The 13,302-nt window shown below is 38.7% G+C and overlaps 1 long non-coding RNA gene across 2 annotated transcripts in view; it reads left to right on the forward strand.

Moving 5' to 3' along the window:
* Positions 1–932: 932 nt before the first annotated feature.
* LOC102156237 overlaps positions 933–13,302 on the forward strand; it is a 33,148-nt gene continuing 20,778 nt past the window's right edge. The window contains exons 1-3 of one of the 2 annotated variants that reach the window (XR_005365211.1): positions 939–997; positions 2,837–2,930; positions 11,751–11,875. This is a non-coding gene — a long non-coding RNA (uncharacterized LOC102156237). Of the gene's footprint in view, positions 998–2,836; positions 2,931–11,750; positions 11,876–13,302 lie in introns of both variants that reach the window. The other variant, XR_005365212.1, reaches the window with a different exon arrangement.

Raw genomic sequence — 13,302 nt, forward strand, 5'->3', positions numbered from 1 at the left:
TCAGGCTCCCGGTGCATGGAGCCTGCTTCTCCCTCTGCCTGTGTCTCTGCCTCTCTCTCTCTCTGTGACTATCATGAATAAATAAATAAAATCTTTAAAAAAAAAAAATATTTGGGAGAGTCAAACGTTTATATGCTGATTTTTGACTGTGTAGGGGGTTAGCACTCCCCTACAAATTGTTCAAGGGCATATATATATACACACAAATATACATATATATATATATATATATATATATATATATATACACACACACACATATAGTATACATACATATATTATGATGGTTCAAAATTAACCTATAACTAGGATTATATAGTTTCACAAACATAAGAGATTTTTTTTCCTGCAACTCTCTCCTTCAGGCCTCAATATTTTCAGGGAGAAAAAAAAAAGTACTAAAACTTTTGTCACACAGATTCAACATCAGCTCCAGCAGCTGTCTCCCTGTCACCAACAAAACAACAAAATAAATTATGCATTGTGCTTTTTAAAAATTCCTGGGGACAAAAGTGATTCGATCAATTTAAGATCCAATGAAGATGGCACTTTAATCTACTACCTCTGCTCTGCATATCAATGAGTTGTGTGCATGGTGGAGAGGAAGAGTTGCTGGAAGAACTCAAATAGATAAAAGATAATAGGACAGGGGAAGTTGTCAGTAAGTACCCAGAGAAGTGCTGGGAAAAATGACCCGAACTAGCCAGAATGAGAGACAGGATCTTCATGGAAATAAGGAAAAACTCCCAGATTAATCATTTGCCAACCATTGTAAAGAAAGCGTTTCAATCCCTGAGAAAAATGGAGCCAACATTAATAGAGGTGAGGATGACAGGCTCCGTAGAGAAGAACAGGAAAAGGCCTGTGGGAACTGGAGTTTAATACCCTGTATCCTAAGACATTGTGACATTGCGTTATGACGCAGCAGGCGAAATTACGGATGAAGGATGGATCCCAGGACGGGGGACCTGGGGAAAATAAGAGCAGCATGTCCTGGGTAAGTGAGGGCATGAAAAACTAAAAGCAGAGAGAAACTAGCTGGAGTGTAAATCCACAGTTAGAGTTGGCAAGAAATTTAATCAGAGAAAGCGCTTAGGAGTGAAGCAGAGAGACACTCCGAGGACAAAAACCAAGGAGCCCCGTGGCTCTCGGTGGATCTCACTGGGAGAAGATCTGGGGAGGTAATGAGGTGTGGGCAGTGTAATTGAGAAGGGAACAGGAGGGAACTGAGATACATGAATAACCAACGTAGGGTTAAGAGACCATTTGGCAATTATTTTGTAGTAACTGGCTGGTGATAATTGGAGCTAGGAAGAAAATGGGATCTGCGGGTGTGACTAGACCCAAAGCAAAGCAAACAGATAAAGAGCTGCAACTATGAACATTGCACTGGCATAGTCCAGTTGTAGATTTCAATACATAATCACAGTTTTATTTGCATCAACTTCATTATACTTTTCACAATTGCATCACTCCTCCCCCCCCCCCCCCAGAAGTCTGGGAGTTAGATCTTGAACATGCAGTGTCTTGTTCTTTGTGCTTTTACACACACACCCCCTCCACATGTACATGTTCACGCAATTGAGTTCAGATTGACATGTATCAATATTCAAATGGATGTGCCCTCTGTTCAATATGTGGTTCAGTTCTAGGTCTGGAAATGAGATGATCCTCTCTTTAAGAAACACACAATCTAGAAATGGAAGAGATGGCTCCTTTTAAAACAGCCTAGCAAGTTGGCAGTTGCTATCCTAGTAATGGAAACAGAGTAATGAGGGAGCCTACAGAAGAGAAGCAATTAGCTGCCATGGACAGGAAGTGCCACACTATTCCAGCCAATTAAATAATTTGTATAAAAGAAGAGTTGCTCCCTATCACATGCCTGGATTATCATTTGGAGTAAATGTATCTACATTAGTGGTCCTGCCATTGCTAGTTGCAGAGTGACTCCCATCTCTTGTTTCTCTTAACTCTGCCTTCACGCTTAGAAGGAATCTCTTCATTATACCTTACTTCTGAGTGTTCCAGTGGTTTCCTGCATAGTGTGCAGGTCCCACAACCTTCCTCCTGATGTTTGCAGCTGATGTGCCTCTTTGTCTTAAAAATAAATCCTGACTAAGTGTAAATAGTAAGATACATTTTTTTTCTTCCTAGAATGTCTACAGTTTGTAGATAGATCATGGGATACTGCCATTCATGCACTCCATTATATTGAGGAATTAACATGGTCACAACGTTTTATCAGCAAACTTTTAAATTTGTTTACTCTTATTTTATTTATGCTACTTTTATTTTATTATTTTATTTTACTTTGGGTTAGATAGGGTTTGCTTTGGAGAAAATGAATAAGAAATACTGGAGGAAAAATAGAATTGCCTCCTGGGTTTTTTTCCACTCCAATACCCAAAACTCTTAATATTGCAGCTCCTGGAAAATAACAGGTGCTGCAGGTGCCTTTTCACATGATTTTGATTATTTAGGAGCCATTCAGTTCAATGCTGTGGCTATGGGACTGAATTTTTGGATACCTGGTGACAGAGTTTTATACAATAGGTGACACCCAACTTTAAAGTGACAGCTTTGATAATTCGTAGCTGATGATTACATTTCCTTTAGATGTGAGTGTCCACAGCACCATGAGTGCCATCGTGAGTGGCATGCTGGAAGGAAACAATTGCACAAATAAGCACTAGGCTTAATATTAGCAGCAAAGTTTCAACTTGGGCAATGTGCATCTGCCACAAAGAAAACACATGTGGCATGGTTTTATCATAAAAACATAAACTTTCTAAGGTGGTAATCTTACTGAGAAAATGTTTTTATCTTGAACTTATAGCCGTCATAAAAGCTACTCTGGAAATTCTTCAATGGCCCAGCATTCCACCTATTTTATATACTCTGTGTCCCACAAAAATCCAGTGAGTACTGAGGTATGAATATTCATCTCAAATATGAAAACATTAAAGCTATCTTGAACAATAGCTGCTAAGAGACAATTTTACATGGACTAGAAACACTCTCTCATTAATGCCTTCTACATGGTTGTTTTCCAGTACACATAGCCTGACTTACTGGAACAACAGATCCATTATAGATATAGGAGAAAAAAGTATTTCTGCAGAAACTACGTTTATATTTATTGATCCATATTAGTTAACCTCCTTTTAAAATATCTGTCAAAATAAAATAAAATAAATAAAATAAAATAAAATAAAATAAAATAAAATAAAATAAAATAAAATAAAATAAAATAAAATAAAACATTTGTCCATGCATCTCTTGCTAACTGAAAGTGAAGAAGTGGAATGGATTTGCTCAGGGGAAGCAAAGGAGGAAGGGAAGGAGGAGTGACACAGGTCTATGTGTATTTACCAGCCTGGGGACCTTGCAGGCAAAGCAGCACAGGCCTGAAGTGATAACTTTCAGGCCGATCACTTTCTTGTTCTGACTTGGGGAGGCCACTTCCTGCCTCTGAAATAGGCATCCCCCTATGTGAAATGGAATGATGGTATGTGCTTGAGCCACATCACAAGCTTGCTGAGAGAAGCGAGTGAGAACATTCTCCTGAAAGCACCCTGAGATGCCCAGAACAGCACCCTGCCCGGTTCTGACTCCAGGATTCACATGGGTGACTTTGGACTCATTTGCCTCACTTCTCTCTACCTGGTTTCCAGATCTGGAGAACCGTGGTGCTGAAATCATCTCCTCTTAAGGAGCTGTTGTGAGGATCGTATGAGATCATGTGTGTAAAACATTTAGCAAAGCACCAAATCTGCTGTCATAACCCAACAGATGACTCCATCATTATTCTTTCTGTCTAAGCATTGAAAGTTTACTGGGGAAGCAGTTTGACTGAATTGCAATCCTTTGCGTTTCTTTGCAGTGTATGCTGTATACACGGGAATGGTTTTTATGGTTCTTACTGTGTCTTTGCCCTTAAATCACATGGATTTCGGCAGATGATTTCCATTCATTAGGGTGCTCCTGGAACAGTATTGTTTTTCGTAGCAGAGGGAGAGCTTGCTTCGTTGATCGATAGCAGCGAACCTCCCTGGGATTATGTCACGTGATGAAATAGGCATTAAAACAACAACTAATGGGCACCTCCTCTTTTTGTTGCTTGCCTTTGTTACAATCTCTCTGGTGCAATGCTCTTGGCATAACTCAGGCAGCCTGCTAGCAATGCCAAGGCTAGCACTGTGGTGAAGAAGTGAAACAAATCTCTGCTAAAAGTTTTAACCAGATTTCCTCCATTTAAAAATGATGATTTATGGTTACGAGTCCTCAGTTTAATATGCATTAAGAATTCAAATGCTATTGCGATAATTTTTTAGTAAAAGCTGCTTTTTAGGACTACCTTTGCACATTTTCTTCACAAGCAATAATTCTTCATCTGTGGAGTAATTTATTTCTTCTGGTTTTAATATGTTACAGATGAATGGTTGTATGTCTTTCCTGTTAGAGCATTACAAGACAGGCCACTTTTGCATTAGGCTGGTACTACAACAGATACCTGTGGTGCTCTTCATGGTTCATGTGGTACTAATTTAAATGGGAAGTTGCACATATTTCATTGAAACACTTGGTAAAGCCAGCTTTCACAGAAGGGTGCAAATGATGGACTGTTCTCTGTGTGCAGCCGAACTGCTTTAAATGTGTCAGAGAGGGTTATGGATCATTTCATTCACCCATCAACTCTGGTCCGCTGTGTGTACAAATCACAGCATAGTGTCATCCAACAGAACATTCCTGACAATACTAGAACATTTATAGTACTGCCATTTTTAATAGGAGTTCTGCAACCCCGCTTAAATAGTATTACCTCTTTAACACTTTCCTTCCTGACCCTTTGCTCCAGCTGGCTTGGCTGAGGTTGTAAGGTTGACTGGGGTTTATTATCACCATTTAGTCTTGGTTAGAGAGTGTTTGGGTAAATCTCACCTCACACCACAGTTGGGTCCTAACTTGAGCGATACCTATACTCCTATTAGGTGCTATATGTACCTCTTTCTTTTATCAAAAGCAATGCACTGATGTCTCCGTGGTTTGTTCTCAGGCACAGTGCCCCATAGCATCTCAAACAGGCAGCTCTGGTTTCCAATAAATAAATTGAATAAGTGGACTGTAAGTGTTATTTGATTACTAAATCCCTTGCTTTGCCTTTAGTATTATTAGCTAAGAAAACTAAAGCATTCCATGATTATAATTTTTTTCCTAATTGTGAGACTCTGTCAATTGTTTTAAGATTTTGTTTTATTAGGATAAAACAGCTTGGGGACTACTGAAAATAAGTGTATTGAGGTCTGTTTTCCCCAGCTTAAATTATAGGCTTCTGGACAATTGGGCAAAAACCCGACTCAAAATGAAATGACAAAGATCCCACCTAACACTGTCTATACTGCCATCACGAAAGAGAGAGATACATCACATGTATTTTGGGAACTCATGGCATTGTTTATATATATATTTTTTACTTGAAGTGTAATTGGCATACAACATTATATTCATTTCAGGCTATTATTTATGTTTGGATGCTTATTTCAGCTGCCTGGCTAGTGATACGAGTAGTTGCTTTTATGTAAATTGGTAAAGAAATGTGGTTTACAAGTTAAAGCTCATTGCTGACTGAAAGAATCTAAGACAAGTTTTAAAAATGATATTATAAATATGGAGAACACTAAAAAGGCAAGATGAAGCAGATTGGCTGATATCCCTGGGATTCTATGTAAAATACTAATCCAGGTCCTGGAGTAAGACTGTTTTGTTGGAGTAAATGGAGTCAGACATAATGCAAACATTCAGAGATCACCTGCTAGGCAACCCTCAGAACTGAAAAATTACAACCTCAGGTAAAAAGTAAGCAACATCCTTCAAAAAAAAAAAAAAAAAAAAGTAAGCAACAGATATTATTCATAATTCTTAGAAATTAGCTTTGCCTTAGCCGCTGTATTTATTTACTGGAATAAACAGGAGCAAAATTACCCGAAGAAGGGTTCTATTTGGGATGCATGGGTGGCTTGGGGGTTAAGCGTCTCCCTTCAGCTCAGGTCATGATCCTGAGGTCCTGGGATCAAGTCTCGCATCAGGCTCCCTGCAGGGAGCCTGCTTCTCCCTCTGCCTATGTTTTTCCTCTCTCTGTGTCTCTCATGAAAGAATAAATAAAATATTTTTAAAAAGAAGGGCTCTATTTGGAGCATGACTCTCTCAAATTTGAGGTTTATTGTATCATGAAATCTGTGAGCCAATGACCCTTATTTTCCAGTTCTCTTTTGAGGTGAATATTTAGTCAGTGTATGCACTGTTAGTTTCAGTCAATAATATGAATATGACAAAAATTGGAAGAGTAATGCCATCCTGTGGCCTCCAGGGAGATTCTGGCTGTGGTAGGACCTCAACTGCACAGCTTCTTGAAATGAGATGGAAATAGTGGGATCTATCATGAAGAAGGAAAGAGGACCTTGAAAATCCAGCCTGGGGGATCCCTGGGTGGCGCAGCGGTTTGGCGCCTGCCTTTGGCCCAGGACGCGATCCTGGAGACCCGGGATCGAATCCCACATCAGGCTCCCGGTGCATGGAGCCTGCTTCTCCCTCTGCCTATGTCTCTGCCTCTCTCTCTCTCTGTGACTATCATAAATAAATAAAAATTAAAAAAAAAAAAAACTTTAAAAAAAAAAAAAAAGAAAATCCAGCCTGTAGCAAAGCATTAGAACATCCTAGCAGTCAATGAAATTTTAAGGTGAAAATACTCTGTGATTGTGGGATAGGAAACACAAATATTTTCCTGTGTAATTAAAGTAAACGGAAAGATAACTATTGATCCCTCAACCATTTCTGTTAAGGCAAGTGATACAGTAATTTGGTATTGCTTAGAATCAGGAAAGAACTATTCTCCAAATATATCTGAAGCATGCTTTCTCCCAAATAAATGAATATGCTACTGATCAATGACATCAAAGTATCAGGAAAATCAGTATATTCAGTATTCTTCTGTTGTTTCCTTGAGTCGTCAGGGTCCAGAAGTGGTCTCCAGAGATCGTTGAGGTGAGGAGAGTTTAAGAGGTCTTGGGTGGAGGGCACCTGGGTGGCTCAGATAGTTAAGCATCTGCCTTCGGCTCAGGACATTATCCTGGGATCCGGGGATCGAGGCCCACATCTGGCTCCCTGCTCAGCCTACTTCTCCCTCTCCCTGTGCTTCTCTCCCTATTCCTTCTCTCCTTCTCTCTCTCTCATAAATAAAATCTTTAGGAAAAAAAAGAGGTATAGGTGGGATTCGGGGAACAAATAATAGTGTTACTGCCTCTGGTCTACCTCCCCTCAGAGGCCAGAAAAGGGAAGAGGCTCACAGGACAGAAGTCCTTGCAAAGGTGAAGACAGACTGGTAGCAAAAGTGGCGTATGGGCCCAAACTGGGATAAAGCCTCCCCCAACTTGTCTGTTTCTCAACCCTCTCATCCAGACTGGGGCCTCTCATTGGCAGAACCCTACTTGAAGCCAGAGAACAGCCCATGGAGGTTAGCTTCCAAGCACAAAGCCAGGCAGACAAGTGTGGAATAGCCATCTGGCTGGAGAGAGAGGGAACTCACAAAACAACAGGCAAAATAGCCACATAGGAAAGCAATATAATTTAATTATCTCTGTTAGATAAGCCAAACAACCACAACCAAAACACTCTTATAGTCACCTTTTCTTCCCATCCTTGTCTCTGGCTGTTTAAATCCTTAAAATCACCTTACAGAGCCCTATTTGGGCAGGTGGCATGTTAGAGCCTATGGCTTTTCTCTACTGAGGTTCCTCATCTGAATTATGGAACACAAAACATAATTTTAGGTCATTTTCTCAAGTCTCCCAAGATTCATGACTGCTCCCACCTGAAGGAATGGGAGAAAAAATAATTTATTACATATGGTGAATGCTATTGGCATTAGTATTTGATTTCCCAGAAGAACCCAGAGGATAAATGCCAGAGAGCCAATGTTCTGGATCTTTGATGGAACTCCTGATATGTGAGTGGCTCCTTTTCTAACAGAGGTCCCATTCTGTCACTACTGGACTCTCTTGTTGGTGAAAACACATCATGGCTTTGCTACATCTTGTGAAAATAAATGTTTTCAATAGAAATACCTCATTTCCCTGTGTCTAATGCAGAGCAGGGGCAAACTGGTGGATGAGCAAGTGAGTGAATGAATGAATACATTGACGTTTGGGCTGCTAAGTGAGGTCAGAAACCAACTCTCAACTAAAACATGGAAGCAACTTGAAAGAAAATCGTGGACACACAACTTATAATGGGCTTTATTTTGGTGATTTAAAGAATCAATTTGGAGAGGTACTTAAATATCTCTTTAAAAGGAGCAACACAGTCTTTCCTTTAATACCATCATTCCACTCATGTGTTTGTCATGATTTTTTTTTTTGCATTCCATTTATTTCCTTCCTGTGTCTTGAGTCGGTTAACTTCCTTAAATGGCCAATTTTCTAACTTTGAGTGTCATTTGAATCCATGTGTTGGCCACTTTCCCAATCCTTCCAAACATAAGTGCTCAAATTTAATAAAATGCATGGCTTCCCATCTGTGTTTTAATATCAAACTTCTAGAGAAATCAACATGTGAAGTATGTTCAAGGCTGTCAGAAAACATGGTCATGTTAGGGTGAAAAATTGAAAGAAAGATTTGAGGAGGAACCAAAGCAGAGAAGGCCTGTGTGTTCCTTCTCGGGCTCTGATTTTTCTATGGCTGTGCGGCAGCACTGAAAGGCAGCTAACACTCCCCATTGAATAGGGAAGGGCATAAATTCAAGCCCTGAATGTGTGAACTGCATTGTACCCTCTTTGTGAGCATTTCTGAATGCTACCCTGTTGTAAGCATTTAATTTCATTCTATAATAATTCAGTTGCCAAAGTCTTTGTCCTGGCTGCCTAACATATGCCCCAAAGGCTTGTTTCTTGCAAGCAGATGCCATTAAATATGTTTATTAAGCTTAAAGATAGAAAATACTACCTAAACCTGCATGTATGTTGTATTACAGTTTCAAAATTTAATGAAATATTCCCTTAAGAAAGTATTACATTGATTTCTATGTGGCATCAAATCATAGGCTTCCATAATTTCAAGAACTAATTAAGCAGATAGAAAGTAGTGCCTGTGGCTTAATCCTGTGATAAATCTGCATGAGCCCCAGACATGGGGGCATCTCTCCTTTGAATTTGCATTGGATCGACAAAATAAACTAAGTTCTGGAAGAAATACTTATTGTATAATTATAGTTTAAATATATGCACTAAAGTAATTATTTCAGTAAACAGGACTTGCAGACAATTCATGGAACTACAAGAAAAGGAAGAGCTGTGAATTCTGTAAACTGTAAATGCTTTTCCTTAGAAAGAATGTGCAATAAGCAGGTTAGAATTGGCGAAATTCCTAAGCAGTGAGAAAATCTCTCACTTGTTTCCCATTGATATGCCACAAAAGAACCAAACTTGGAAACCAATGTGGTTTTTCGGGAATAACTGAATAGAACCCTCAGGGGCATGCCGTTTTCAGGAGTTGGCACGTTGTTCAGTTTTGTCCAATTATCAATAAGTGAGAGGGATTAGCTGTTGGTAATAGCGCAATGGATAAAAGGCTCAGGTCATAAGCAGTGAATTTTGAAAAGTGAGAGTGTACTTAGGGGGGGAAAGCTTTTCTAAATTAGCAATAAAATGAGATGATTAGGTTAACTGTTTAGTTTCTAAAGTAGGTAAATCCTGGTGATATGAATTATACCCTGAGTGGTATGTCAAGGTTCATCTAACTTTTATTTCCTTACTGAAAAATAATCACTTAGGCCTTCGTCTAACAGGCAACAGAAGACCCCGAGTAAAATTTAAAATGCCTTTGGAAATGGCAGAAAATGACCTTGAGGAGAGAAAAGGACAAAGACAAACAGAGGAAAGCAAAACTCTGAATGGTTAATATAAAGTTTAGATTCAGATTAATGATTTTCTTTGTTTAAATGCCAGTGCTTGTATTCACATGAAAATCTGTCCTTAAAAGTACAGTTAGAATGCATCAATCCTTAAATGCTGCATACCAGAGATAAATGAAAACTCATTGTGCCAAAAAAATGTTGATTTATGGCTGGCAGGAGCTGACTACTAGCTTTTCTATCATCATTTTGGGGTATCAGTTTAACAAGAAAAATGTGCAAAGATAATTAAGAGAGGCAGAAAATTATGAATTTAGAATGCATTTTGAGACGTTTCTAACCATCCACACTATTCACATGGCATGAACTAAAGATTAAAGGCAAAAAGAGGTGAAAACGCTTTTAGTTTATTCCTCAGTCATTTAAAATTAACCTGTATTCACAGTACTTCAGTGGATCATATTTGCCTCTAGGAGGTGATCCAGACTTGATTGGGGTGGGGGTGGGGGGTCACGATCAAAGCCGTCCAGCTTCACTGATGTCCTAGTACATGTGACATTTCACCATCTTGCAAACACACTCTTCAATAACATCAGGAAGATCCAAGAAGTGTTACTTGTTGTTGTTTCCTTTTTTTTTTTTTTAGAGCTTTCCAAATGCACAGAGAAAGCACACAGTTAATATTTGTAAAAGCTTAGCAATAGAAACCCCAGCCAATGGAACATTATGTGAGATCTGACATCACGTGTTGTATAATTAACCGACGAAGTCCACCAGGCATTCTCTCTTTTGTATTGTGTAAGACATAGCAGTAGTTGCAAATCCAATTCACAAGCTGTCTGAATGAATAATTTGTGGGAGGAGTGAGGAGAGAGATGCTAGTATTGTAATATATTTTCATTTAAAAATGCCACCTTTTCTGCAAGCTGGGCCCCTGGACTTGGCGAGTTTCACTTCAGTACATAGAAATTGATACTTCAAGTTAAGTTAACTCTCTAAACAACACCACAAACATGGAAATGTCCGATGGGTGTTTCGTCGTTAAAAATGACTAATTTAGTGAGCTGTCTCTTAACTCATTTTTTTTTTTAATTGTAATGAGTGTGCCTAGCAAGGAGATTAAGGAGCTACTTCTGTCTGCTTTGTCTCTGAGATTTGATCTACAAGGGGAAAAAAAAATTGGAATAAGACAGATGGGGGATTCTGTTTTATGGAGAATCTCCTGGTGTTACATAGTTTCAGTATCTTAAAATTCAGTATATTTGAAATTAACTATATTGGTGCTAGAAAAAGAAATGCATAATGTTACCCTTTTATCAACAATTGCCCCGCCTACTCCAAGTCACCCTCTTACCCTCTACTGCAGTGACCTGTTAGTAGTACAAATAGTACATCTCTCTCTCTATATATATATATGCATTTAGTTAGTGGACAATCTCCTTTTGACCACTTAAGATATAATTAAGCCTTTGTTGGAAAAGAATATGTCCTTATGTAAAGTTTGAAATTTAGGCTAAAGGTTTGGTATATTTTAGGTATATAGCCTGGGACATGGCAAACATTTGCTAAACAACTCATGCTCATTGGCAAGCATTTTATGAATAGAGATAAGACACTTACACAAAACAAATATAAGAGAATTCGGAGGGAGGAGGGAAGTGCTGTTTGTTGTTGGAGTAAATGAACTTTAAGTAATAGAATCATTTATTCTGTATGGAAAACCTCCAAAGACTGAAGTCAAGAATGCCAGAAAGAACACCAAAGTTCACTTGTTTCAAGAGTTTGCATGTATATTTGACAGACTTTTTTTTTTTTTTTTTTTTGTGCTGGGCACATGGTAAACAAGGAGATGGCCTGCTGCATGCCCCCAAACCCTCTAAACTATGACTCTTGTTAATGAACTGCGAAAATGTGCGGTGCATTGCACCAGACACCACACACACCACCTGAGCCTCAGCATTACCCTCCGAGGTAGGTACAATTAAACTTAATTGATATGTGAAGACAGTAAGGTTTAGATAGCAGCAGTAACTTGCCCACATCCACAGTCAGTGGAATACCATAGCACGGTAAGCAAGTTCATATACTTTTCCATTACTACTAAAGGATAAGACTAAAGCCTTGCCCTTGGAAGCCTAATGGGAGAAGAGGAACAAACTTCTCAAAGGGAATGCACACCCATGTGAAAATTGCTCTAGTCACAGACTCCTAGGGCTTTCAGATAATAGCACAATGCAAGAAGATGTGAAGTTCAGAGTTAATTCTGAAGGATAAGTAAGAATTTCCCAGAAACATGGAGCAAGAGGGCAGTTTGTAGGCCAACTAGCAAGCATGGCGATGTTGATTTCTGTGGAATGCATACATTGTGAGGGCAAAATGGCTTACTGAAGCCCAGACAGTATCATGACTTTTGTTTTTTATACTATCCCATGATTTGAGAAAAATATTTCAGGGGGCACCCAGGTGGCTCAATTGGTGAAGGGGCTGACTTGATTTCAACTCAGGGCATGATCTTGGGGTCCTGGGATGGAGCCCCAAGTCAGGCTCTGTGCTCAGCGGGGAGTCTGCTTGAGATTCTCTCTTCCTCTCCCTTTGCCCCTCTCCCTGCTTGCACATGTGCACATGTTCTCTCTCTTTCAAATAAATAAATCTTTTTAAAAAATCTTTTAAAAGTAAAAAATACTTCAAATTCACTCATATAGGACAAGCAGATAGATGTACATTTCAACTCCCCTCTCTCTCTTTTTCTCACTCTCATATCATTATATGTATATATATTTGTGATATACATAAAATTACAGATGAGTAAATTCTCCTTTCCATAGAGAGGTAGACAGTTGTCCTTTCATTCAGTTCAGAGAGTTCAGATAAGCTGTTCTTATTGTTGTTGCTTTTCTTTTATTAAAAATTTACCATTATTTATTGTGAATGGTAATGTAGTTTAAGGCAGTCTATCATTACAAGCTAAGGATCACAGCTAATATATTAAACCTGCGTAATCCGGGTTATATTAATATAACCGGTTATAATATATTAATAATTCATCTCACCTTAAGAACAAATTAATTTTATTTCAAAAAGTCAACTTCCCTAAAGAAGTCCATTCTCACTATACCTTTAGCTCATTTCCATTCTTCCTTATGTATATAATTGTGCTTTCAAATAGCTGCAAACATTTGGAAGTTCCATCTTGGCATACTATCCTTGACAATGTTGAGTTCTTGATGTAAGCATCGGATTCTTTAATCATTATGTTTAACTTTCTGTTAAAAGATAACATTAATACAGAAACAATTTCAGATTATAAATGGAGAGCTCAGTGAATTTGCACTGAGTGGGAGGGCCATCCAGATAAAGAAAAAGACCATCACCTAACCTAGAAGGTTCCTTACAAGCAT

This window comes from Canis lupus, chromosome 10 (assembly GCF_011100685.1).
Source record: "Canis lupus familiaris isolate Mischka breed German Shepherd chromosome 10, alternate assembly UU_Cfam_GSD_1.0, whole genome shotgun sequence".
Lineage (NCBI taxonomy): Eukaryota > Metazoa > Chordata > Mammalia > Carnivora > Canidae > Canis > Canis lupus.